Raw genomic sequence first — 26777 nt, forward strand, 5'->3', positions numbered from 1 at the left:
TAACAGGACCAAGCCCACCACCTCATCATCCCCAGGCCACACAGCAGATGTGGAGAGGGTGACCTCCCATTTGTCATGTTGTCTGGGCGAGAGGAAGAGGCGCCCATAAATTGCCGATCTGCCAGGCCATCTGGTCTTTCACCATGGAGTATTTTTAAGCTCTTCCAAGGCTTGTTGATATAATTCACAGACCACGGATGTTCTATCATTCACTGTTAGGTTACACCTTATTTTACCTAAAACAAAGGTCACCCTTGGTTCCTTTGTATGTTTGTTTACAACTTGGATTTACCCCAAAACAGAGAGTCCCTAGATGGGACTAGCTCAGGATAGTCTGAGCTATCTGTCTTTACTGCCCACTCAGGGGTGGTCTTATAATCAATAAAAACCCTATTTTTGGCAGGTAGCTTGGTGGAGATAGGAGATAGAAGACTGCCAGACTATAAGTGTTTCACCCTCAGCCTGGTTTGAATTATTTTATGCCTGACACTGATTCAGAATCATTTCGCCGGGGTTGGAGATACAGTGTGTGGGGTGATTTTACAATTCACATGAGTTAGCACAAAGCAGAGCATCTCCAGGCAGTGCCCTCTTTGGGTGCTCTGAGTCCTACAGGTTTTCTGCTGTGGGAGTGAGTTGGGGAGGTGACCAGATACTACAGGAAGTCGAACAGGGATGACCATTTCTTAGGGTTATCCTGTCTCTTAAACCAGTTTTTGTTGCACAGATAAGTAGACAGTTGTTTTCCTCCCACATGTATGTTTTGTCATAGTTGTTGAGGTTCAGAGGTGGAAGGAGAGACTTTGCACCGAATACCAACACCGGTGTTCATCTCTGCAGCAGGACAGAGACCCCAGGGCACCAATGACATGCCATCTGCCCTTAATTTCATTCAGGCACTTTCTAGCCTATATCTTCTCTGGGGCACAAGTGAATGTGGATGAAAAACAAGGGTGGAAGCAGAATTCAGTGATCACTTTGGTCTTTGGGGTTAGTACCAGGAACCACTTCACAGTGGGTGCCTGATTCAATTATTCCTAAACATGAGACTTCAATATGTAGAATCCTGGGATCTGTGATAATACCTAAGTTTACTTCACCTATTGAAACTTCTTGGAGTCCTGGCCCCAGGGGTGTGGCCAACCCTTTATGAAAACCAGTTGCTCCTGCGTGACCAGGCAACCCCAGCTCTGGCTTTGCTCTGAAACTTCTTTTCTATCACCACAGAGCTATTTGTGAGGTGGGATCATGAGTCTGAGTGAGCTACATTTTATCTCTTTCCACCCTACTTTAATCTGGCTCCTCAGTGCTCAGTGTGGCTGATCTATGGTCCAAATGGAGTGTGGGCCTGGCTCTTTCCCTCCTACTCTCCTAGACATCATTGACTGATCACTGAAAGTTGTCTCCCTAGATCATCATGGTTCTGCTCATCTCTCTGGCTCTTTCTGAAGTGAAATTTCCCTAGACACTGGGCACAGCCTTGTTGAAATGGCCAGAGAAGGTGCAGGAGACTGTCAAATGCCTGATGAGAGATGGTACTGCCTCCTCTCCAGCCTTTCTGGGAACATAATCTCCCCTAAATTTGGGGTCTCCTGGCTTCTGTAGGGTGCTTCAGTTTCAGGCTTCCTGCATGTCCATAGCATCTCGTTGCTTCCTAGAAGTGCACAGCAGTGATGGACCTTTGACTGTGGCTTTTACTTGCAACCAGAAGCAGGACTGCTCTGATGAAGCCAGCAAGTGAGAGAGCCCCCAGCTGTTACAGCACCCACTGAGGGATCAGGGGTCTGGGCCACTCTGTCCCTCCACCCCTTGCTCTCCTTGCCCCAGTCTGTATACAATAGAACTGTGGATGACAGAGTAGAAATTCTACAAGGCTGCCGGGCATGACAACAAAGCATAATAAAGTTCTGCTGACTGGATCTTAGTTCTGGAACATCTGTTGAATCTGCTCCAGATTCTGGAGCATCTGTTGCCCAAGGGGTGGAAAGCATGTCTATGGGGAAGCATCTTCCTCCTGTCTTCCCCTCTAGGTTTACTGGGAACCATCTCTCTCAGACTCTCCTGGAAGTCTCAACACCACCATTCTACTTTCTGCATATTTAAAATTTTTTCAACTGGTAAAATATTTGAGAAGTATGACAATATTAGAGTATATAATTTATAACCATTATGGATTTCTGTCCATTTTCCTCAACTAGGTGTGGACTTTTTAAAATTCAGAACAAAAGTAAGCCAGAAAATGCTGCCATTAGAAGACTCTAAAGAAAACACATCTTGAAGAAAGTCTTTCTCAAGGCCTCAATGTCCCTGTTTTTTGTTAGAATCCCAGAGGCAGGCTGAAACTGGCAACAATTTTCTTTTTTCTAAAAAAAAGGTACTGTAGGGAAAAACCATTAGTTTATAAAGCAATTTTTGGTATTTATAAATAGCTGAGACCATCTACCATAACATGACATAATGATGAATATTAAAAGAAATAGAATGAATGGTTCAAGAAATATTATTTTTAAGTCATCATTTTTGGAAAAAGTGGTTAAAGTGCTTTTGGAAAAATCTCTGGACCAGAACAAACCTGCAGCTGTCCCTGAGTTCTTGTTTTCTCTCTTCACTTCATCCTGCAGCCTCACCCAAGGTTCTCTTTATCTTTTTGTTTGTTGGTTTTGGCCACACCTGGCTCTGTACTCAGGGATCATTCCTGGTGGGACTCAGCAGACACTGTAGGGTGCCAGGATGGAACCTAGGTCAGCAGCAAGTAAGGAGAATGTCTTCCCTGCTGGACAATCAGATGAATTATGGCTTTGTTTTCAGAATAAATAGAAATATATTGTAGGACCCTGGCTACTTTTTGCTCCAAATATATGCCACCAAAGTGCCGTAGAAGAAATGCTTGTTGAAAAGAAGTGTAGGAGCTTCTATCTATGGAGAACCATGGTGCAGCGGTGCATGGGCCATGGTGGTGGGCTGGTTGGAAGTAAAGCCTCTGGGTTGGCCATGGAGATCGGAGCCCCCCTTAGCTAAGTCTTCAGGGTTTCCTATTGGAATCTCCCACCATGGTGCTGTCTCTATTGGCAATGGGGTGTCAGTCTGTGACCTGGATTTTGGGATGGTAGCAAGCCCAATAGCCAGGCCTTGCTTCTTCTACAGACACTTCGTTTTACTATTTCACTGGTTTCAATTCTGGGAGATGGGTTATTTAATCAACATGGTGAAAACTAGACTTCCTTCTTTCCTAAACATCTTCCTTTATGTGAAAAGTATTAACTTCTATGTTGAAAGAAAGAGGAGGCTAAAGAAAAAGAAGAGAAGAAAACAGAGGAGAGGAGGGAGAAAGGTAGGTAGAGGAGGCAGAAGGAAAGTGGAAGGAGACAGGAGACAGAGCACCAAAGACTGAATGCAGGGCAGAGGGCATGAGGGAGAGATAGAGTCAAAGACAAATAGACACACAGAGATACAGCGACAAAGAGAGAAGTTTCTTTGCTTTTAGTCACATAGATCAGCTCTCTCCACTTGATACTGATTTTTCTAAGGACTATTTATTCCAGTTAAGAGCAGAGTGACTGCTTGGAGCCTAGTAAGCCACCACAAATCTGTCACAGAAAAAAAAGGCAGAGCTAGCCCTGAGAACTGATGCAGACAATGACTTTTCCTAAAAGCAGAAGAGGCTGACCAGGCTCTGGTGGTCTGTAGGGTTTGCTGTGTGGCACAACTAGCCCTGCTCTTTGTCTTTCCTGAATCATGTTCCACAGGGGGTCTCAGTCTTGAGGAATAATAGACACACCCCTAGAGGGAAAGGGATAGACATAAAATAATCTCACTCATTGGTGATATATATATATATAATATGATAATATGGTAATATCCAGAGACAATGGAAATGAGGGTCAGGAGGACTAGCCGAGGGTATAAAGCTTCCCACAAAGAGCAGTGAGTGCAGATAGAATAGAAAAGTGTCTAATAGGATAATGATAGTTGGAATTGATTGCTCTGGGCAAGAACTTGGTGCTAAAAGGGGAGAAACTAATAGGTAAGGCACTCCTCCATTGACAATGGTACAGACCACAGTGTCAAAAGGGAAAGAGTGTGTGTGTGTGTGTGTGTGTGTGTGTGTGAGAGAGAGAGAGAGAGAGAGAGAGAGAGAGAGAGAGAGAGAGAGAGAGAAGTTGCCTGCTCTAGAGACAGGCGGTTGTGGGAGGTGGGAGGGAAAAGGTAAGACATCAGTGTATCAGTGGCAGGAAGGATGCACTGGTGAAGGGTGGTGTACATTGTGTGACTGAAACCCAACAATAAATAATTTTGTAAACAGAATGTTTAACAATAAAAAGAACACACACACCCATTTCAGCTTCAGAAGAAAAGTGGTTTAAACCAATTTCCCCCTTTCACTTCTGTGTCCTCAACCTGCATTCTGGGGAGATTCACCGAAGCACCAGAAGGAACAACTTTCTCAAAGAAGTATACTAATCTGGCTGTCCAGTAGAAAGGACACTTGGGGCTCACTCTTCAGAGCCCTCAATGGTCACTTCCAGTGCCAGATTTTATATCCCCTCCTTTCGCTCACCAGAGCTCCTAAAAGGAGATCTGTAAGTGCACCAAGTAAGCAAATTGCCATATATATTTTTTTAAAAGGAGGACTTACAAATTTCTCTAAATTAGTCTGAATAAAATATTTTGAAAATTCAGATGAGTTCTGCCTGGTAATATAGAAATGTAGAAATTCTAAAACTTTCATTGTTTCAGTGTTCACAGTGGCATGTGAAGTTAACCTTTCTCTGAATGAGGCTCATAATAATCATTACAGCACTTCGTAATGCCCACAAAATAGAGAATTTTAATTGTGAAGCAGGGTAGCCATAATATGCTCCACATGGAACACAAAGGATTGCTTCAGTGGAAAATGGTCCGAAATCATATGCCTTTTTCACCCTTCTCTGTGCAACAAGGCGCTGCTTAAGCTCAGAATTCAAATCAAACACATCATCGCACATTCACCTCCATTGGGGCCGTATAAACATTTAATGAAGAATGAATGAAATACTGTGCTTGAGCAAAATACAAATCAGAATCATCTGTTGGGCCATTTCTGAAAGGCGAGAGCTGTGTTGGTCTGTTGTGTGTGTTCGAACATGTACGACATAATTTAAAATGGCAGACAGCTTCGCTCATAAATGCTGCCAACCGGCTTTATGCAGTGTTATTTGAGAACACCACCTGCTCTTGCCAAAGTACACACCAAATGATCTCCCTCCCATCCCCCAGAAAAGGCTCTCCCTCAGCTGCGGCCTGGATCTGCAGCCCATCACCCCAACATGAGCTGTTGGAACTGAAGCCCTGAACCCACTTCATCATACACAGCAGTGAGTTGAGCCCCACTTTTTCTGATCACTTCCTCACAAAGAGGTGCTGCTTCTGCTCTTAAACACTATCCTTGAAAACAATGAAAATGTTGCTAAGACTAACAAAAACCTCTCGATGGTTTCATGTTATTAAGATGGTAAAGGATGCAGTTGAAATTTCCTAACAACTTAATTTGGGAGCATATTAACTCTGTAATAGTTTCTGTTCTCTTCTCTGAAATTTAGGAATGATTTTTTTCCCCCTATTTCTCTTCCTTTGTAAATTTATCTTCACTGAGATAAAGAAAGCTATACTTAGTGTGTGGAGTGTAAGTGCCAAAAGGTTTGACAAAGGCCTGCTTACCTTCATAGTCTCCTCTACAACCAAGACTGGACATTTCATCATCCCCAAAAGCTCAGCTGTACCTCCTAGAGTCCATCCCCCAGTCCTGAGCCCAAGGTAGTACCCCATGGAAAATGCTGCTTGGAGCATTATTGTGCAGATCTTGAAAGGTATTATTGGCAGGTGTGAGTCAGAGAAACAGAAACACTAATGACACAGAGACAGATAGACATATGGACAGACACAGACTATGTACAGAAACTCAAAAAGGCAGAGGTGTGTGCTAGGACAACAGTCCTGTATGGTGGTGGTGGTGGTGGTGAGGCCAGTACTGAGGTCCAAGCAGGCAGAAAGGTGGATACAGGAGAGCCCTAAGCTTCACTCAGTATGTGGGGCTGAAAGACTGGTCCTGTCTCCATTCAGATGCCAGGGAAGCAGCAGTGGCTTTAGGGATGAGGTATGATCCATATCAGGAGGGGGTGAGGCCCATGCAGTCAGCCAGTGACACTTGAGCTCACATTCCTGTGTGCATCAATTCATCCACCCCGGAACACAGTGGACGGTGTTACCACATCAAATACCAGTTTCCCCCAGACACACTGTCAGTGCAGGGGCCATGCTGCTGGGCCTGTCTGTGTCTCTACTCAGCAGGCGACATGTTCTATCTGTCAGAATCATTCTTGTCAGGTGCCAATGAGCCAGGGGTTCCATGCTACAGTGTGGACATTGAACTGGAAAAGTCCAAACACAACGAACATACTAATTTCCCCCTGCTGGAAATGAGGAAGGAAAGTGAGGAAGGAGATGGAAAAGGGTTTCCAACTTCTTTGGTTTCTTTGTTCCAAAAGCTGAGTCATTTATGACTTGAAAAATAGAGGGTCAACAGAGCCGTCACCGTATGTTCAGACCCTGTGTTTTCCCTGTGGCTGGAAGCAAAATTAATTAAATTAAAATTCTTATTCTTGTGGGGCTCGGTGACTAGGGCCCAGCTGGGAGCCTGATTTTACCCAGCACCTAAATTGTACCCAATGGGGAGAAAGAACAGCCAGAGAAAGTCCCAAAAAGTCCCCTTGTCTGTCCAAGGGCAACACTGAGTGGTGTCAGCTTCGCACCCAGAACATGGCTAGCATTTTCATTTCTAACCAAACATTCCAGAATATGGATGACTGCAGCAGTGCCCATGGTTGAGGAAAAATTCAGCAAAGGGGGCAGATGGACATTTATCTGCAGGATCAGTACACGGTGGGTCGGGGGTTGATGGAGTCTAGACAAGATACTCACTAGTGTGCCCTGTGCTACCTGCCACCCCACAAGGTTTGACTGATATGTAAGAAGCATCAGGAAACTTTTCTTGGGAATCACAAAGTGGATTTTCCAAATTCACGTTTCTGTCTGAGACGAAAGGGCTGGGATTTTTGCAGAACTGGAACTAGCCGCCTGTCCATGGGCTTAAGTCAGCCCAAGTCTGGCATTGGATTTAACAAAGACCATGGAACCTTCTGGAAGAAATTTGAGAGAAGGAGTAAATTCAAGAAGTGACTTCATTGAAGTTTTTTTTAGTGATTAATATCTTCCATTAAGCTGCATATCCCAACCTACTAATGATATTAGCTCATATGAAAGTGCTCATTTCCCACAGTGTTATTATTCCTCACAGAATGCAATTATTGTTATTGGGGAGATGAATCTTCCCTCAGTGGCAAAAAACAACATTAAAAATTTCTAGACTTATTAGAAAGTATTTGTTTTAATTATTAATCACCTGAATCTCATTTCAATGAGAGATGTGGTAATTTGGAGAAAACATCTGAGGAGAGTGCATTCTCCTGCAGCCTTGTTAATTTTATGTTCCACTATAGTATTCAACTAGGCATCATAAAAAAAATAACATGCAAGGCTTACCTTAACACAGTAATTTCAAATCTATCAGAACAAAAGCTGCCTTTTTGCTTTATACATAAAATATTTTGCAACAAATACTTGGCCAAAAATTAATTAGTACACAGTCTAAGTTTATGTACATGTAATGTTTCAAATACAAATAAAAAACCAGTATCAAGTGTTTTAAAAGCCCTATAGAAACCCCGAGACTCTCAAATAGATTTTGGAAAGAAAGTAACTTGTGGCAAGTTTATATTGATATAAAAATGGGTTGGAATTTTTTTCAAGAGCAGTATTTTGGTTTTTTTTTGCTTCTTTCATCATCATGTTTTCTATAAGCTGCCTCTATTCCTCTGTAAAGCAGGTAGAGACAGAGAAGTATTTGAATCTAAAAATACTGTTTATGGAGCACTTATTCACAGGATTTCTTGACATCAAAGTATCCATAAGGATTTAGGAATGAAGGAGGACAGCATGGATAACTATATTTAAAAAAAAATAGAATTGTGCCTTGCCTGCGCTAGCCTAGGACGGACCGCGGTTCGATCCCCCGGCGTCCCATATGGTCCCCCAAGAAGCCAGGAGCAACTTCTGAGCGCATAGCCAGGAGTAACCCCTGAGCGTCACAGGGTGTGGCCCAAAAACCAAAAAAAAAAAAAATAGAATTGAAGACTAGTCAACTAACCCAACACTTCTTATAATGCTCAGTGAAAAGGGGGTGATTCCAAGTGAATATCATGCATGTTCCACACATTTCATCACATTGGTGTTATGCTTCATGGGACTACTTATGGTGACAACAACATAATATGCAAATACCCCAAGCTAGGCCCCCAGGAATGGTGGAAATCTCAGAGGAAGATAATTCTTCTCCAAGAAACAGGGAATTATCACTCAGTGTCTGGAATGACTTTCTCATCAGTGCAGAAAATCAGGTGGCAGAATATTTAGCCAAGTCAGTCATTGCCACTGGGATTGTCAGAACAGGAACTTAGGCCAGGTCAGCACAGCTTTATACAGAGACATTGCCTCGTTTGACAGGATATAGATAAATTCCAGGTATAAAAGGGTCCCAGGCACTGCCTTAGAGTGAAGCAGCTTTCTGCTCTCTAGATGGAAGGACTCCAGTAGAACTCTGAAGTCAAATAGGAAGTCAAAGGATGAAAAACAAATTGGAAGACAAAAGTCAAAACCAGGAGGAAATATACTACATGGAATAGACATTAGAAAGGAAGGAACAGCACCACATAGTCATGTGTGTTTCAGGGGACAACAGCCCATATGGTAGCCAACAAATGGAGTAGCAGGGTCTGCCACCTTCCAGTGCAACAGGAAGGATAGAAAGTCTCCACAGGTTTCAGATCATAGCAGCTCCTTCCACAATGACAGAGCAAACAGAAGGAAGAAGAACAGAGGAATTTAGGAAACTTCTTCTTGGGGGACTGAATAGTGTGTGTGTGTGTGTGTGTGTGTGTGTGTGTGTGTGTGTGTGTGTGTGTGTGTGTGTGTGTGATAACTCAAAGTGCCTAGTGAACAGATTACTCCAAAAATCAAAGCAAATCTCAGTGAGTTAAAAATTAATGCTATTTGTGAAAAAAACTTAATAAAACTATAAATAAATAACATAATTATGAAACAAACTTCTGAATATTTGAAACAGAGACACACTTTTATTTGTTTTGGGGCCACATGCAGAGATGTTCAGGGCTTATTCCTGGCTCTGTACTCAGGAATCCATCCTAGCTTTGTGCTCAAGGATTACTCCTGGCTCTGTACTAAGGTATCACTCCTGACTATGTGCTCAGGCTTCACTCCTGATACTGTGCTCAAGGTTCACCCTGGCTCTGTGCTCATAAATCACTCCTGGAGGGCTCTGGAGACCATAGTACTACAGGATTTGAACAGTTGTGTTCAAGGCAAACTATACACTTTTAATTAATTTATGTGTCAAAGACTAACTCTAAAAAGATATAAAAATAAATTTCAGTGAAAAGTTAAAGTGGTATTAAGAGGAGGCTTTAGGGTTCAAAAACATACATTGAAATTGAAAAAGTAAGAATATGGGCTTCCCGATTTCCTGTGTGAGGCTGCTGAGGAAGACCTCAACAAACATAATCTCATCAGGGTTCATCAGAAATGTAGGCCATCTCTGCCCACAAAGGGTGGTGCTAGACTCCTGCCATGGGCTTATAAAGGGCCTCTGCATTCCTCCATATTTGGCTTCCCAATTTCCTGTGTGAGGCTGTTAAATAAGACCCCAGCATACTTAATCTCATCAAGGCTCACCAGCAAGGTAGGCTATCTCAGCCCCCAAAGGGTAGTGCCAGAGGAGTGCAGCTGCTCAGCGAAATGCATCTTCTAGCCAATGAATGTCACCATTATGCATAGAATAAAAACCATACTACAAGCGAGACAATGGGAAAACTACACAGGCCAACTCCATGCATAGAGATGATGATGATCTGAGAAGAGCCAATCACCTTGTTAGCCACTCAGATAAGTTTAGAGAAAAAAATATGAAGAATGTTCACAGAACTCAAAGAAAGCATAGATCAAGCTGAAGAGACCACAAAGATAGAAATAAGAAAACTCCAAATTGAAATAACAGGACTGGAAAACATATTAGAGTAGATGAAATGAAAACCTCAATGGAAAGCATCTCTAACAGAGTAAAAGCAGCCGAGGACAGAATCAGTGAGCTGGAAAATGAGATGCATAAAAACTCCATACAATAGAAGATATTGGAAAAGAGCCTTAAAACAAATGATCAGACAATAGAAAAATACTCAAAGAATGTGAACAGATGAAAATAGAAGTCTTTGATAAACTAAACAGAAACAACATAAGACTCAATGGAGTCCCAGAGACAGCGGAAGAAAATCCTCAGGAAGAATCAACAGTCAAGGACATCATTGCAGAGAAATTCCCAGAGCTAAATAATGCATGCAGCCAAATTCTGCATCCCCCAAAATTACCAGGTAGAAAAGACACAAAGAAAAGCACCCAAAGATACATCCTAATCACAATGATGATTCCCACAGATAGGGATAGAATACTGAAATCAGCAAGATCAAAATGGAAATTACATTCAAAGGAGTATCTTTAAGATTTACAGTGGACCTGTCACAAGAAACCCTCAAGGCCAGAAGGCAGTGGAAGGTTATAGTGACAAAACTCAACAAGATAAATGCTTTGCATAGAATACTGCATCCAGCCAGACTCACTTTAAGGTTCATTTTTGTTTGTTTGTTTGTTTTTTTTTTGGGGGGGGTTGGATTTTGGACCACACACAGTAACACTAAAGGGTTACTCCTGGCTATGTGCTCAGAAATCACTTCTGGCTTGGGAGACCATATGAGACGCTGGGGGATTGACCCACAATCTGTCCTAAGCTAGCACAGGCAAGGCAGACACCTTACAGCTTGTACCACCACGTCAGCCCCTCACTTTTAAGTTTGAAGGAAGTATACATAGATTCACAGATAAACAACAGCTCAGAAACTTTACAGACCAAAACTAGCCTTAAAAGAAAAACTGAAATGTCTACTTTAAGACAAGGCAGACCAACAGACACACAAAACTCCTATATAAAGATGAGACATTAAATCCCATGAAAATTATCTCTCAATGTGAGTGGACTAAATGCACCAGTTAAGAGACACAAAGTGTCGGGACCAGAGAGGTAGCATGGACTTAAGGTGTTTGCCTTACATGCAGAAGGACGGTGATTCAGATCCTGGCATCCCATATGATCCCCTGAGCCTGCCAGGAGCGATTTCTGAGCTTAGAGCCAGAAGTAACCCCTGAGTGCTGCCAGGTGTGTATTGTTTGCTACTAATATTATTTTTCAAATATACTTTTTAAGCATTATCCAAAAACGTTCCTTATCCTAAACTGTTCCTAGGAATGGAATCAGGATGCCTAAGATTTGGATAAAACACTCAAATAGACCTTTATTCTCTAGTCTCTTTGTGGACGTGACTTTTCACATTGACTCCAAGACTAAACCATAAACAGTCCATCTATATATTGTATATAGTCTTTATCATGTATTGCCTCTCCCCTCACCCCTGTGTCTCTCCTACCCCTCCATCCCCCAACCCTGAATCATTATCTTCCCTTTATTCAACCCTCTTTATCCTCAGTTCCTAACTGTGTAGACACCAAGACTGACCATCTGCCCCAACAGACCACCACCCAGCTCCTCATTGAAAGACACCCTCTCGGTCCCCACCTCATGCCTCGACAAAGAACTACAACCAACATGCCCGCTGACCCATGCTTGGTGGCCCCTCTCGCCCCCATCAAACTATGGACTGTTGCATGATACTGGAATCAGCTTCAACAAAACTCCTAGTTCAAGGACAATATAGGGTTTCGTAATGCCGCAAAACATGTCTCAAACTCAACTATCACCTATTGTCTTCAAATACCTTTGTTTTCTTTCTTTCTTTTTTTTTTCTTTTTAAACACAGGTTTATTTATCTGTTCTATTTTAATGTATTCATATTTTTGCTATCATTATCATTTTTGGTGCTGCTTGGTACTAAAGCCTTGCCTGGGATAAAATGGCAGATCAAAAATCGACCACAGAAAGTGTGAGTATAACCAGTCATCCTCACTCAGAATAGCACCAGCAATCCAACATGAAACCATACGTTTTTGTATGGGCACAGTAAACAAGGGGAAACCATAGACACAGAAATAAGATCTTATCTTCTAGGGATAAGACCTTACACTTTTTATAATACCAGGGTGCCTCCCATCCTGGACATGTGTCATGTGGATACAACCCAGTCTCCAGGAGATTGGACAGTGGCAGTTCAACTCCAAACCCCAGATCCCAGATGTAGAACTGAAACAGCTCTGGGCAACAACTCCAGGAACCAACTCCATTGGGAGAATTAGAGCACAGCTCTGGCACTAACTTGTATCAGTTATGATATGACAATGAGGAAATGACAACTTGACCCAAGACCAAGTCGTCTTATCACCTCACCTAACACTGGATGGAAACCAGAAGATGTACTGTCTTTTAAACAGTGAAAAATAAGAGCACCATGTACAGAAAACTGACTTTGACAGCTGCGACTGGGCAGAACTATCCTGGGGACCGATAAGGAAAACCCTGCCCTAGACTGTGGACCAGAACTCTTATTAAAAAAAAAAAAAGATTTCTTATTGCAGAGGCCCAACTTGGACAACAGAGACTGAGCAGAACCCTTAGATCCATAATATCCCATACTTCGGCTTGGGGACTGAATGAAAACAGGGAGCATCTGATACAGAAGACTGTACACAACAATGGTGGAATAGAACCTTTAGAATCATAAAGACTCTAACCTAGACCCTGTCCTAGGACCTGTACATATGCCAAGAATGCTGGATACAGTGGCCTCATTGTCTCACCCACAACTGAGAGGAAAGTTTCCTGGCACCAAATACAAAGCCCTTGGGATGAGGTAATGAACACCTATGGAGCCAGGGGTTGATCCCATGATGGTATGCTTCAAAGATGGAGAAGCCCTGAATCTCCTAGGCCACGGGAATTCCCATTCTCCCCCAATACTTACTGTGCCTATACAAAAAAAAAATGGAAGGAACACCAAACCCTACCACTGCAGCACCCTTTCTTTTTATTGTTTTGTTTTGATGTGTTAGTTTTTTACTTTATTTTCCTTCTTTCCTCCACTTTTCTCTTCTTTTTTCACTCCTGTGATTATTATTTGGTGATTTTTTTTCTTCTTTTCTCATTAGCCAGGTGCATTTTTTCCTTCTTTTTCTCTTTCTTTTTTGGTAGTTGCAGCCAGTTTTTCCTCTCTTCCTTTTTTTCTCTCTTTTCTTCTTTATTTTTTCTTTTTTTTTCTTATCCTTTTTATCGCAAATGACAACAGAATAGACAATCTACAACAAGCTATAAAGTGGAGACCAGTTGAACTAGTATTCTGGGAGGAAAAGGAGGGAGATATGAGATGCATGCTGGAAACGGGGGTGGAGGAAGGACAGCACTGGGGTGGGAGTGCCCCTCATTCATTGTCACTATGTACTATAAGTAATGCTGTGAAAAATAAAATAAAAAAATTCTCCTAAAAAAAGAGAGAGAGAGAGACAAGTGGCGAAATGGATCAAAAATCTGAATCAACATTCTGCTGCCTACAAGAAGCATATCTGAATAGTCAGAATAAATATGACTCAAAATCAAAGGTTGGAGGAAAATTATCCAAGTAAACAATTCCCTTAAAAAAGCTGGAATGGACATATTAGTACTGATGACATAAACTTTAGACTCAGAAAAACTGTAAAAGACAAAGATGAATAGTTAGTACTAATCAAGGGATATGTACAATATAAAAAAACACAATCTCAATACGCACCCAATGAGGGACCAGCAAGATATTTAATACAAATATTGACCAACCTGAAAGAAGAAATTAATAGCAATACAATGATAGTGGGAGACATCAACACTGCTCTGTCACCCTTTGATACCACAACCAGGCTGAAACCCAACAAAAATATACTAGCTCTGAAAATAGAAATAGAAGAAAGTGGACTTGTAGATATATATAGGGCACTCCATCCACAGAAAACTGGATACACGTTCTTCTCCAGTGCACATGGGTCATTCTCCAGGATAGACCACATTAGAAGTGAACTATGAAGGGACACAGAAGAAAAACTTTAATATCTGTAAATTAAACAGTTTACGACTGAACAATCAATGTGTAAGAGATGAAATCAAAGAGGAAATTAAAATATTCCTGGAAACAAATGCCAATGGAGACACAAATTATCAGAATACAGCAAAAGCGGTATTAAGAGGAATTTTATAGCTTGGCAAGTACACATTAGGAAGGAAGAAGGGGCCTACATAAATAGCTTAATGAAACAGCTTATAAGATTAAAAAATGATCAACAAAAGAAATCAAGAGTTGGTAGGCAGAAGGAAAGAACAAAGCTTAGAGCAGAAATCAATGAAGTGGGAATCCAAAAAAACAATTTGAAGGATCAACAAAAGCAAAAGGTGTTTTTTTAAAATAAACAAGATTGATAAACCTCTAGCAAAACTCAAAAAGAAAAGGAGAGAAAGTGGATTAGAAACAAACAGGAGAAGATCATTACAGATACTGTAGAGATTCAAAGGGTAATCAGACTACTTTGAGAATACTATGCCACGAAACATGAGAACCTGGAAGAAATAAATAAATTCTTGGACTCTTATAATTTTCCACGGTTAAACCAGGTTAATCTAGCATATCTAAACAGACCCATCACTACCAAGGAAATTAAAATGGTAATCAAAAGTCTTCCCAAAAGCTATAGCTCAGGCCCAGATGGATTCACTAGTGAATTCTTTCAAACCTTTTAAGAGGAACTACTACCAATCCTTTTCAGGCTCTTTCATGAAATTGAAAAAATAGGAATACTCCCAAATAGGTTTTCTGAAGCTAACATCACCTTGATACCAAAACCAGACAGAGATGATGCAAAAATGAAAACCACAGACCAATATCCTTAATGAACACAGATGCAAAGATCCTCAACAAAATCCTGGCAAATAGGATCCAATGCCTCATCAAGAAGGTCATACAACACGACCAAGTAGGTTTCATTCGAGGAATGTAAGGATGGTTTAACATACATAAATCAATCAATGTAATACACCATATCAACATCAACAAAAAACCCATATGATCATATCAATAGATGCAGAGAAAGCATTCGATAAGGTCCAACATCTATTCTTGATAAAAACTCTCATCAAAATGGGAATGGAAGGAACGTTCTCAATATAGTCAAGATATCTACCACAAACCAATGGCAAATATTATTCTCAGTGGAGATAAACTAAAAGCCTATTCTCTAAAATCTGGTTCAAGACAAGGCTGCCCTCTCTCATCACCCCTATTCAACATAGTGCTGAAAGTTCTTGCCATAGATTAGAAAAGAAAAATATATTAAGGTCATCCAGATAGGAAAGGAAGAAGTCAAGACCTCATTATTTGCAGATGACATGATATTATATATATGTTTATATATATATATATATATATATATATATATATATATATATATATATATATATATATATAAACATATAAATCCTAAAGATTCTACCAAAAAGCTTCTAGAAACAATAGATTCATATAGCAAAGTGGCAGGCTATAAAATTAACACACAAAAATCAATGGCCTTCTTATACACCAATGATGATAGAGAAAAAATGGACATTAAAAAACAATCCCATTAACACTAGCCTCACACAAACTCAAATGCCTTGGAGTAAATTTAACTAAAGAGGTGAAAGAAAGACCTTAAAAATAAACTACAAAAGCCTACTTCAAGAAATAATAGAAGACACAAAGAAATGAAGACACATACCTTGCTCATGTCTTGGGAGAGTTAACATCATTAAAATGGCAATACTCTTCAAAGCATTGTATAGTTTTAACACAATTCTTTAAGGATACCATTATATTTTTCAAAGAAGTAAATCAAACACTCCTGAAATTCATTTGGAACAATAAAACCCACGTATAGCAATCCTTGGTAAAAGGAATATGAGAGGCATCACTTTCCCCAACTTTAAATTGTATTACAAAGCAATATTTATTTAAACAGCATGGTATTGGAATAAAGACAGATCCTCAGATCAATGGAATAGACTTGAATATTCAGAGAATATTACCCAGACATACAATCAACTAATCTTTGATAAAGGGGCAAAAAAATGCAAAATGGAGTAAGGAAAGAATCTTCAACAAGTGGTGTTGGCACAACTGGTCAACCACTTGCATAAAAAAGGAACTCAGACCTTCATCTAACACCATGCACAAAGGTCAAATACAACTGGATTAAATACCTTGATATCAGACCCTAAACTATAAGATATATAGAACAAAACATAGGTAAAACACTCCAGGACATTGAGACTAAAGGCATCTTCAAGGAGGAAACAAGCACTGTCCAAACAAGTATAAGCAGAGATAAACAAATGAGACTTTATTAAGCTGAGAAGCTTCTGCACCTCAAAGGAAATAGTGACAATGATATAAAAGCCACTCACAGAATTGAAGAAACTATTCACCCAATACCCACCAGATAAGTGGCAAATATCAAAGATATACAAGGTACCAACAGAACGTAATAAGAAAAAAATCTAACCTCATCAAAAATGGGAAGAAGAAATGAACAATTTATCAAAGAAGAAATACGAATGGCTAAAAAGCACATGAAAAAATGCTCCACATCACTAATCATCAGGGAGATGCAAATCAAAACAACTATGAGGTACCATCTCACGCCACAGAGATTGGCACACATCACAAAGAAGTGGTTGCGAGGATGTGGAGAGAAAGGAACTTTCATTCACTGCTGGTGGTGATGCCATCTAGTCCAGCCTTTATGAAAAAACAATATGGGGATTCCTCAAAAAATTGGAAATTGAGCCCCTATATGAACCAGCTATACTACGAGGTATATACCCTAGGAACACAAAAACACAATACAAAAATGCCTTTCTCGCACCTATATTCATTGCAGTGCTATTTACAATAGCCAGAATCTGGAAACAACCAAGATGCCCTTTAACATATGAATGGCTAAAGAAACTGTGGTACATATACACAATGCAATATTATGCAGCTGTCAGGAAAGATAAAATCATGAAATTTTCCTATACATGGAGGAACATGGAAACCATTTTGCTGAGTGAAATAAACCAGAAGAACAGATATAAATACAGAATAGTCGCACTAATCCATGGGTTTGAAGAAAAACAAAGTACATTATTGTAATAATGGGCAGAGACAACAGAGATGAGGGCTAGAAGGGCCAGCTCTTGATGTGAAGCGCACCACAGTGAGCTACAGTGGTGACTGCAGTTAGAGAGATGACTACACTAATTATCATGACAATATTAATGAGTGAGAGAAGTAGAATGCCTGTCTTGAATACAGGTGGGGAAGGAGGGAGATGGGGACTGGTGATGGGAATCTTGCACTAGTGAAGAGGGATGTTCTTTTTATGACTGAAATCCAAATATAATTATGTATGTAATCATGTTTCTTAAGTAAAGAAAAAAATTTTAAAAAGTAAGAATATCTAAGCTCTTCTTTAGAAAATAAAAATTAGCAAAATATACCGAGAGGAAAGAGGCATTAAAGGCCAGAACCAAAATATTCATATAGAAATTAAAAATTACTCTGGGGCCAGAGAGATAGCACAGCGGTAGGATGTTTGCCTTGCAAGTGGCTGACCCTGGACCAAAGTTGGTTCGAATTCCAGCATCCCACATGGTCTCCTGTGCCTGCCAGGAGAAATTTCTGAGCACAGAGCCAGGAGTAACCCCTGAGTACTACTGGGTGTGGCCCAAAAACAAACACAAAAAATCCAAACAAAAAATAAAGATAACTTTGATCAAAAATCTATAAAAGCTTACTTTTTACACTGACTTTGTTTTACATTGACTGCTAAAAGATCATGATAATACACTAAGATAGAGGGGAGGGTGGTAACTGCAGGAACATACACATTGGAACTCTGGGATGGAAGAATGGATTTTCTAGATGTGTGAATTAATACCCCTCAAACATATAGATTCTAATGCCAACACTGTCTCAATAAGAACATCCACAATGTTTTTTTTTATGAAATTCATGCATTCTTGAACAAAATTTGTAATGTTCTATAACATTTAGGGAAATTATATCCATATTAATAATGTGGAGTATATCTCCTACAAGCTGCCTATCTAAATCTGGGCATTTTGTTACCTGATTCTAATAAATGTCTGAAGACTAACCTAAAGTTTCCAAATTATATTCTAGAAAAGGGAAGAGGAACATACATTTTCCAGTTAATTGAATAAGGATTCAGGTTCAACTCCTCTATTAAGTCATAGGCACAAAATAAACTGCAAAGCATCTTTATACTATGGATACTGGCAAGTAGATTTCAGCAATATATGAACAGATGTTTAGACAATGTGAAATGTAAAATACTGGGCAATAAACAGATCAATGTAATTCCTTCAAATCATATATTGTATAATCCTTATAATTTTTCTGTTTGTTTTTTGTTTTTGGGCCACACTCAGTGATGCTCAGGGATTACTCTTGGCTGAGAGCTCAAAAATTGCCCCTGGCTTGGGGGATCAGATGGGACACCAGGGGATTAAACTGCGGTCCTTTCTAGGTTAACACGTGCAAGGCAAATGCCCTACAGTCTGTACCACTGCTCCAGCCCCAGGAATGTAATTTCTTAACATCATATATTGTATAAATTAATGCAGAAAATAAGTAACGTTACTCACGACAGAAATCTAATTATAAAAAAGACAATAAACTTCTCATTTAGGTAGTGAACATTTATGAAAAGCTGACAGCTACATCAGACATATTGTTGAAAGGCAAATTTATTCCCTTTTAGCCAGAACAAAGCAAGCTTCATCCATTCTCCCCTCTTTAAATCAACACGTAGTTGGAGTTGGAGGGTGTAGACAGCACAATTAATAGGAAAGGAAAAGCAATTTCCTTGTATGCAAAGCACAGTTGTCTACATGGATCAATCTCATAGCATCTTCAAGTTCTAGAAGGAATAAGATGAATTCAGCAAGGTTTCATGAGACAAGATGAATTTACAGAAATAGATGCTCTTTCTCTCTATTAGCAATGAACATGTGAGCTTGGCAAACACGTTGGCAATCACACTCACACAAACACACCCGGGATCATCTGACTGGCTTGTGTGGGATGTGTGTGCTGAAACTGAAGATTGGAGGGAAGTAGATAAAGGTTAGAAGAGATGGAGAAACACACTGTGCCTTGAAGGTAATCTTGAGGTACTTAGGCTCTCAAGCCACTTAACACAGTTTCTGTATAAGGGCAGACTGGATATTATAAAAGATGCTTGTAAGGGAAATTAGTCAGATTTATTAGGGAAATAAATAGGAATGATCTGTTACAGAATAATTAAATTCCCAATATTTATTTATTTATTTATTTAAATTTGTTTTGGGGTTTTACCTGGTGGTTCCACACTCAAGGATCAATTATTACTGGCAGGATTTGGAGACAATATGAAATACCAGAGGACAAACCCAGGTTATTCACTATTGGGTCAAATGCACAACAAATAACTATAGACATTATTCTGACTACCAAGATTTATTGGATCACCCCAATTGTAGCTACTACATAGTATTGGCATAATGAAAGACATCGAGATCAGTGACCAAATTGGATAGAGAACTCATACGCTGAGCTATAAAAATTACACTTAGATTCTTTTTGACAAATGTGCAATAGAAATTTGATTTGTCTTAAAGATCATTGATAATCCATACAGAAAAAAATAAACGTTTATGGATCACACTTTATAAAGAGTGAATTGAAAATGATGCCATATTCCAGTGGTTCTCAAACTTTTTAAACAGTTCACTGTCCCTCAGACCATTTGAGGGCCAGACTGCAGTAAAAATAAAAACTATGGGGGCCGGAGAGATAGCATGGAGGTAAGTCATTTGCCTTTCGTGCAGAAGGACAGTGGTTCAAATCCCAGCATCCCATATGGTCCCCCGTGCCTGCCAGGAGCAATTTCTGAGCATGGAGCCAGAAGTAACCCCTGAGCACTGCTGGATGTGACCTCCCCCCACCCAAAATAAAAATAAAATAAAATAAAATAAGAACTATGAACAAATTTTTATGCACACTGCATATCTCTTATTTTGAAGTGAAGAAACAAAACGAGAACAAATACCAATGAATCAAAAGAGAATAAAAGTGGCATGATATAATTATCAATATTAAAATTCTGAATAATTAAAAACTCTGTTATGAGAAGAAAAACTGATCTTCAAACCAGGACAAAATAATTGCTTGTTTCATACCTGACAAATGACTATTCTCTTGAATCTATAAATAATTCCTCTAGTTCAAGCACATTAGAACAAGCCACCCAATTTGAAAATGGGTAAAACACAAAGAAATCTTTATTGAAAGGGTGCAAAGATGGAAAATATGTTTGACATCATTAGCAATGAGAAGAATGTAGATTAGGCCCACATTAAGATCTCACTATACACCTAACAGAATGGCTAAATTTAAGGATAGTGACAAGCCCCAAATTGGGTGAAAAAACAGATAAAATATGCAATTCTTGCCTTGCTGGTAGGAATGCAAATGATTGCAATCATCCTATAAAGCCATCTGACAGTTTCCATAAAAAATCCATGTGTGCAGCAGTCACATGATCCAACATTTTGCTCCCAGGAATTTATTTCTAAAAAGTGAAAATTTATAATCACACACAAAAACTGCTCTGGTACGATGACAGCAGCAACATTTATAATAACCCGAATCGGAAGCAGCTCAAATGTTCATCAACTGAACATTTAAAAGAGTTTTCTTTTAAAAGAAAAACTGAGGTTGAATGTGAAAAAAAATCTAAAAAAATCTAAAAAAAAAAAAAAAAAGCAAACAGCAGCAAATTAGTTAAGATACATTTTTATTAAGAGTATTGAGACAATATTTTTGAGGGGGTTTTGGGCCACATCCTGTAGTGCTCAGGGCTCCTCCTGGCTCTGCACTCAGAAATTACTCCTGGCAGGCTCCAGGGACCATATGGAATGCCGGGGATTGAACGTGGGTCAGTTTCATGCAAGGCTTTGTCCCCTGAGAGAAAATTTATATCACCAAAATTAAGATATGCAAGTAAATTATTTAAGTTTATAATTTATCACAAATATTTTAAGGTTTACTGATAAAACCAGTAATTTCTCAGAAAAATTACTGCTTTTGAATTATTATGCTTAAATAGCACTGAGTAACATAATTTAATATATGTAACACATAAATGCAAAGAACTTCAGAGTACCCTGGAGATAAATGAAAAGACTCAGACTGCTCACATGTACTGCTATTGATAATATTAAGATTATAATATCAGTGGTGATTTTTTTATATAATACATTAGAGATTTAAAATGCAGTAGGTTTCAGTGATAATGAAGTTTCCATTGTCACCAAGTGTGAGACCAGAGAGCCAGTCCAGGGCTTAAGACACTTGCCTTACATGTGGCTGACTCAGGTTTGATCCGCAGCATCTCTGGCTCCTCAGTCATTACTGGAAATCACTCCCCTGAGCTTGTAGACCCACTGACAAAACATACCACATGCAAGGGCATGACAATCTAGTTAGTCACAATGGCATGTTTAGAAATGATCTAAGGTAGTAGCTAAAATATGTAAAATAATTTTCATAATATCGTGACTAGTCTATCTGAAAATATATTTATAGTATTGAATAGCTGAAAAGAAAAAAGTGACTTGCAAAGCATTGCAGGTATGGTTTTACAGAGACTAGATTCCTGTTTTAAACAGAACAAGGAGGATGTAAGAGGCACACCATCTTATAAAAATGCACACATAGGTCTTCAATACTTAGGTTGTGGATTTTGGTATGAGCATAATATACTTTCAGAAAAGTAGGTGGAAACTTACTAAGTGATGGAGTCATTGAGAGATGAAAGCAGAAGAAATTCACCCACAGACATTCACAACCTGACTCGGAGCTTGTTGCTTCCTCTTGTCAGAGCAGAACTGCCAGAGCAGGAGGCGGACCCTGCACAAAGTGTGTGCTCATTCAGAAAGGGGGTCTGTGGAGTAGTGCAGGGCCCCAGAAATGGCACTGATCTGGATGATCCCTTCCATAGCCTGGCACAACAGTTCCACCTGTCCTGCTCCCCTGCACCCAACCCATCACTTCACTCTTGAGAGACCACTCAGTGCACATGCATCAGGGAGGCCAGACTGAGTCCTATGCCTCTTTGCCACCGCCTCCACTCCCGAGTCAGTAGTACTTATGCTTGTGTATGCACCAGGGCAGAGTGCAGCCCTTCTCTTGGAGCCAGCAGGTTTAACCACAGACACCCCAGACAGTGAGCCACGAGCATCAACTAGAACTGCTCAGAGTGCAAGTGCCCTGTCCTTCACTGAAGAACCAGCTGCCTTCCAGAACTAAAACCATCCTGAAGAATTATAGCCCTTCACAAGGTGAGAAGCCCTTTTTCATGGAACTTCCTTCCCAACAGACAACAATGGCTGCTTTCCCATTGCAACACCCTGGAGAGTAAATAGAAAGAACAAACTTCAGGAGCAAAATTAGCATCTGTGAGAGAGGAGTTTTGGGAGGACCACCAACAGGAAGTGTACAGGGCTCATGGTGTTCCTCATGCTTTTCATATGGAAGCTTTCACATGAAAACTCCTCATGCTTTCACAAGGCTATGCAGTAGAAACAAGATGTTGGAGATAGAATCAGATAGTTTGCATGCAAGGCAAAGATATAACCTTAACCCTGTACTGTCTCTCAGTCTTCTGAAGTTGTTTTCTTAATTGTCATCTGTCTTGGACATATTTTTCAAAAATTGTGTTTCAGACTGTATGCTGAAAATGCTGGGATGTTTTAGGAAAGGGGATAGGGTGAGTCTATCAGAGAACCACTAGAAAACTCAGCAGTCTCTGCCCACATTTTCCATCTTCCCTTCAGAAAAACAGCCCAGCTCTTCTACCAAAATCCAAAAGAACATAATGGTCACTGATTCTTTCCAGGTAGTCTGGTCCAGGTGGACACGTCTGGGGCCTTAAGTGAGTCAGACTCCCCTATTGCCTGAACTACAGCAGCCCAACACCACACCTGACACTCTCAGACAGGAACAGTCTAGCCCCACAAATGAAATTTATCAAACTGCCAAGCCACCAAATTAGTTTCAGATCTTCTGGACTGCACATTTCATAGTAGTGTCAGCCCAGTAAGTATCACAGGAAATCTGATGGGAAAGTTATCTAGACATCTACCAACCTCAGTGAAGGAAGTGAGAAGCTCAACTACAGCCAAATACAGACCAGTAAATCCCTAGACATTGATTTTAGTAACACTACAGAAATATATAGCAATTTTTTCAAGTTGATCCTTGTTGATCTAAGTTTTAGAATAATTTTCTTTTGTGTTGCTGTGTTAATAATAGGAAGTAAATATGTATGTGCCTGTATAGAGGCAGGCTTGGGTGATGGGTGGAAAATGGGAACACTGGTGAAGGCAAGGTCACACTGGTGAAGCAATTGATGCTGGAACATTTAATGCCTGAAATTACTGTACTATGAACAACTTGGTAAATCAGTGTTATAATATATTTTTAAAAATATATATATAATAAAATTGTGTTTCAATCCCTCAAAGTTCCTTTACCTATGATAGTAATTGTATGATGCAAACTTCTATATTAAAGAGATAAATGAATGATCTCTCTAAAAGTGCTATCATGAATATTTTTGAAAATCTGCAAATTTAGGGTTGGTGATGGTGTGTGTTTTTAATATATATTAATTTATCAACTGGGGCAAAATATCACTGAGTCTCTCTGAAACATAAGTTGCTGAATTTTAGGTTGTCTGTGGTCCTCTCCTCAGCCCTGTCTTTCCTGTTCAGTTATAAAGCAACTTGGCCCAGGCCATGGAAGAACATTCTTTGTAGTCATTATTGTTGTATGCTGGCTTGCAGGAATAGAACACTATACTGAAATAACTGTGAACCACAAAATATATCCCCCCAAACCCAGGCTAAATGCATTTCCAACCCCACTTCCTTTAACTAGCTCTCCCCAGAGCCTGTAGAACTACCTTAGATGAAAGCAGTGTGTCTGAGGGAGGTCTTATGGAAAAAGACATGGTCTTTTTTGCTGTGGTTAAATCTTTTACTTCTGCACTTTTTACTAACACATATATATGACCAGCACCCTTCAGGTGAGCTCATAAAGGTAAGGGGTCTTGAAGCTGAAACTTCAAAAGCCTAATGGAATATTCTGGTTCCACACTGACCTTGAGTCACACTTTTTCTCCTGGGTGCCTTTGTGTCTTATAACTAACTCTTTGATTTTCTCTTATATTTCTCCTCAACCACACATATGAATGTATGTTGATGAGAGAGAGAAAGAAATGAAAAGGAAAACTGAGAAATTGAGAGAGAGAAATTAAGAGAAGTTGAGAGATATTGAAAGAGAGAAGTTGAGATACTCAGAGGGAGAGAAATTGGGCGATATTTGAGAGAGAGAGAGAGAGAGAGAGAGAGAGAGAGAGAGAGAGAACATGTAATTTTGTCCCTTGCTCTGCAACATGTCAAAGTTGTCCAAGGACTGACCCAGCAGATGTAATAGAAACCATAAAAACAATGCTGAGATAAATATATGTGACCACTTTAAGAATAATCATAACCATAAAAGCCTTGACACAGTTGGATGCTGGTCCTTTGGAAGGCATTAATGGCCTGTCCCAGGGGACCAGATGAGGGACTGTTGGAGAGTCCAGGTTATGGAACTTGAGGGGAGAAGTTCTGAGTCCCTTGGAAAAAGAAGGACAGAAGGTGCTGATGGATGTAAAGCAGTGAAGTCCCAGGGGCATGGGCTCCACTTGTGTTTGGCTCTATGAGCTATATAGAGGAGAACAGAAAAGTAGGAGTGACTGATTCAACATTGTGTTCCTCTGGAAATCAAGACCATGAAATTTGGTGTACTCTTGAGACACATCTCTCACAGAGGGAGCGTTCACAGAGGCCTGAGATAAAGACCTTCAAGTTCATGGTGTTCTGGGGGCCTACAGTTCTGTCCTTTATTCTTCTACAGAGCACCATGGCCCAGGAGGGGAGAGAGGGCATGGACAGACCAGAAGCAAGGGGCATTGGCTGGGCGGAGTCTGGTGGTAGGCACAGGGGTGCAGGGGGCTGTGTGGCAAGAGGAGGTGCAGGCCTGAAGTCTTATGTCTCTGGTGAAGGTTAAAGTCCTGAAGGTAATACCACTTGGGATAGGGAACAGAGGGCTCCTACCTTCTGGGTGCTCTAATGCACCAGTTTGGAAAGCTCTCGAATTCCAAAGATCCCACAGGCCTGGCTCTGGGCAAAGGCTTGTCAGACCACTGGGGTTAGGGACAGAACACCAGTCACTACCTGCCCATCCTCTCTGTCCTGACCTTCTTATTCTGTAAAGTCCTGCTGGACTGAGTGGCTCTGTCTGGGACTTGTGACCTGGGAAGGGGAAGAAATTCTGCACCCTCAAGTTTACAGGGAATTTTACAGTGCTACATTCTAAGTGCCCTGAGGTTTGACTATTATTTCTAAACCAACAGATGATGCTTCTGGGATTTTATTTTGCTGGTTAAAAAAAACATAGTAAGTTAATAATATTCAGAGACAATAGAGACTAGGGCTAGGAGGACCAGTCCATGGTAGGAAGCTTGACACAAAGAGTGATGAACGCAGTTAGGTAGAGAAGGATCTACTATGACAATGATAGTTGGAACTCATTACTTTGGACAAGAACTGACTGCTGAAAGAGGATAAAGCTATATGCATGGATAACACCCCTCATTAACAATAGTGCAAACCACAGTGTCAAAAAGAAGAGACAAAGAGAAGTAAAATTTCTGCCCCAGAGGTAGGCAGGGAAAGGTTGGGGGGACAGGAGGGAAACTGGGGACATTGGTGGTGGGAACTGTGCACTGGGGAAGGGTGTTGGACATTGTATGACTGAGACTCAATCATGAACAACTTTGTAACTATGGAGAAAACATTCAACTGTATAATGAACAACCTTGCAACCATAGTGTTTAAATTAATTTTTAAATAAGAGAATAAAAAGCAGATCCCAAAAAACCTTATAGGGCATTTTGCCCTATATGCCAATACTGGCCAAGTCCTTTCCTGTGGCCCCTGAGCATTACACACTGAACACTGGAGAAAAGTCAGAAAAGGGGAATCCAGCAGAGTTGGGGGACTACCATCCAGCCAGGTGAATCTGTGCATTCAGCAGCTCCCTTAGCCTGGAACATGCTCCTGGAACATCCGAGTCAGGCTGAGCTCCATGATGGAAGGCATGGTTTGGGCAGTGCCCAAGGCTACAATTGCCAGTGGAGATTTATTGGACCTAGAACCCCAAGAGCTGAAGACTCCTGAGGGGGCTTGGATTTGCTTTTTTGGGTTGTTTGACTTTATGATGCAATTTCCCAATGACATCACGAAATCACCCTCTAGGCCTCCCTCCCCTTCAGAGGCTTTTTTCTGCTGTTTCCCCTGTTGCATCGGTTCTGTGCATCCACGGTGGCCCTGGAGTAACTATTCTCCATCCTTCCTTGCCCCACTTTCAGCAGCCCCCAGGCAGTGGGGGGGGGGGCGG

Source organism: Suncus etruscus, chromosome 3 (genome assembly GCF_024139225.1).
Source record: "Suncus etruscus isolate mSunEtr1 chromosome 3, mSunEtr1.pri.cur, whole genome shotgun sequence".
NCBI classification, from domain to species: Eukaryota; Metazoa; Chordata; class Mammalia; order Eulipotyphla; family Soricidae; genus Suncus; species Suncus etruscus.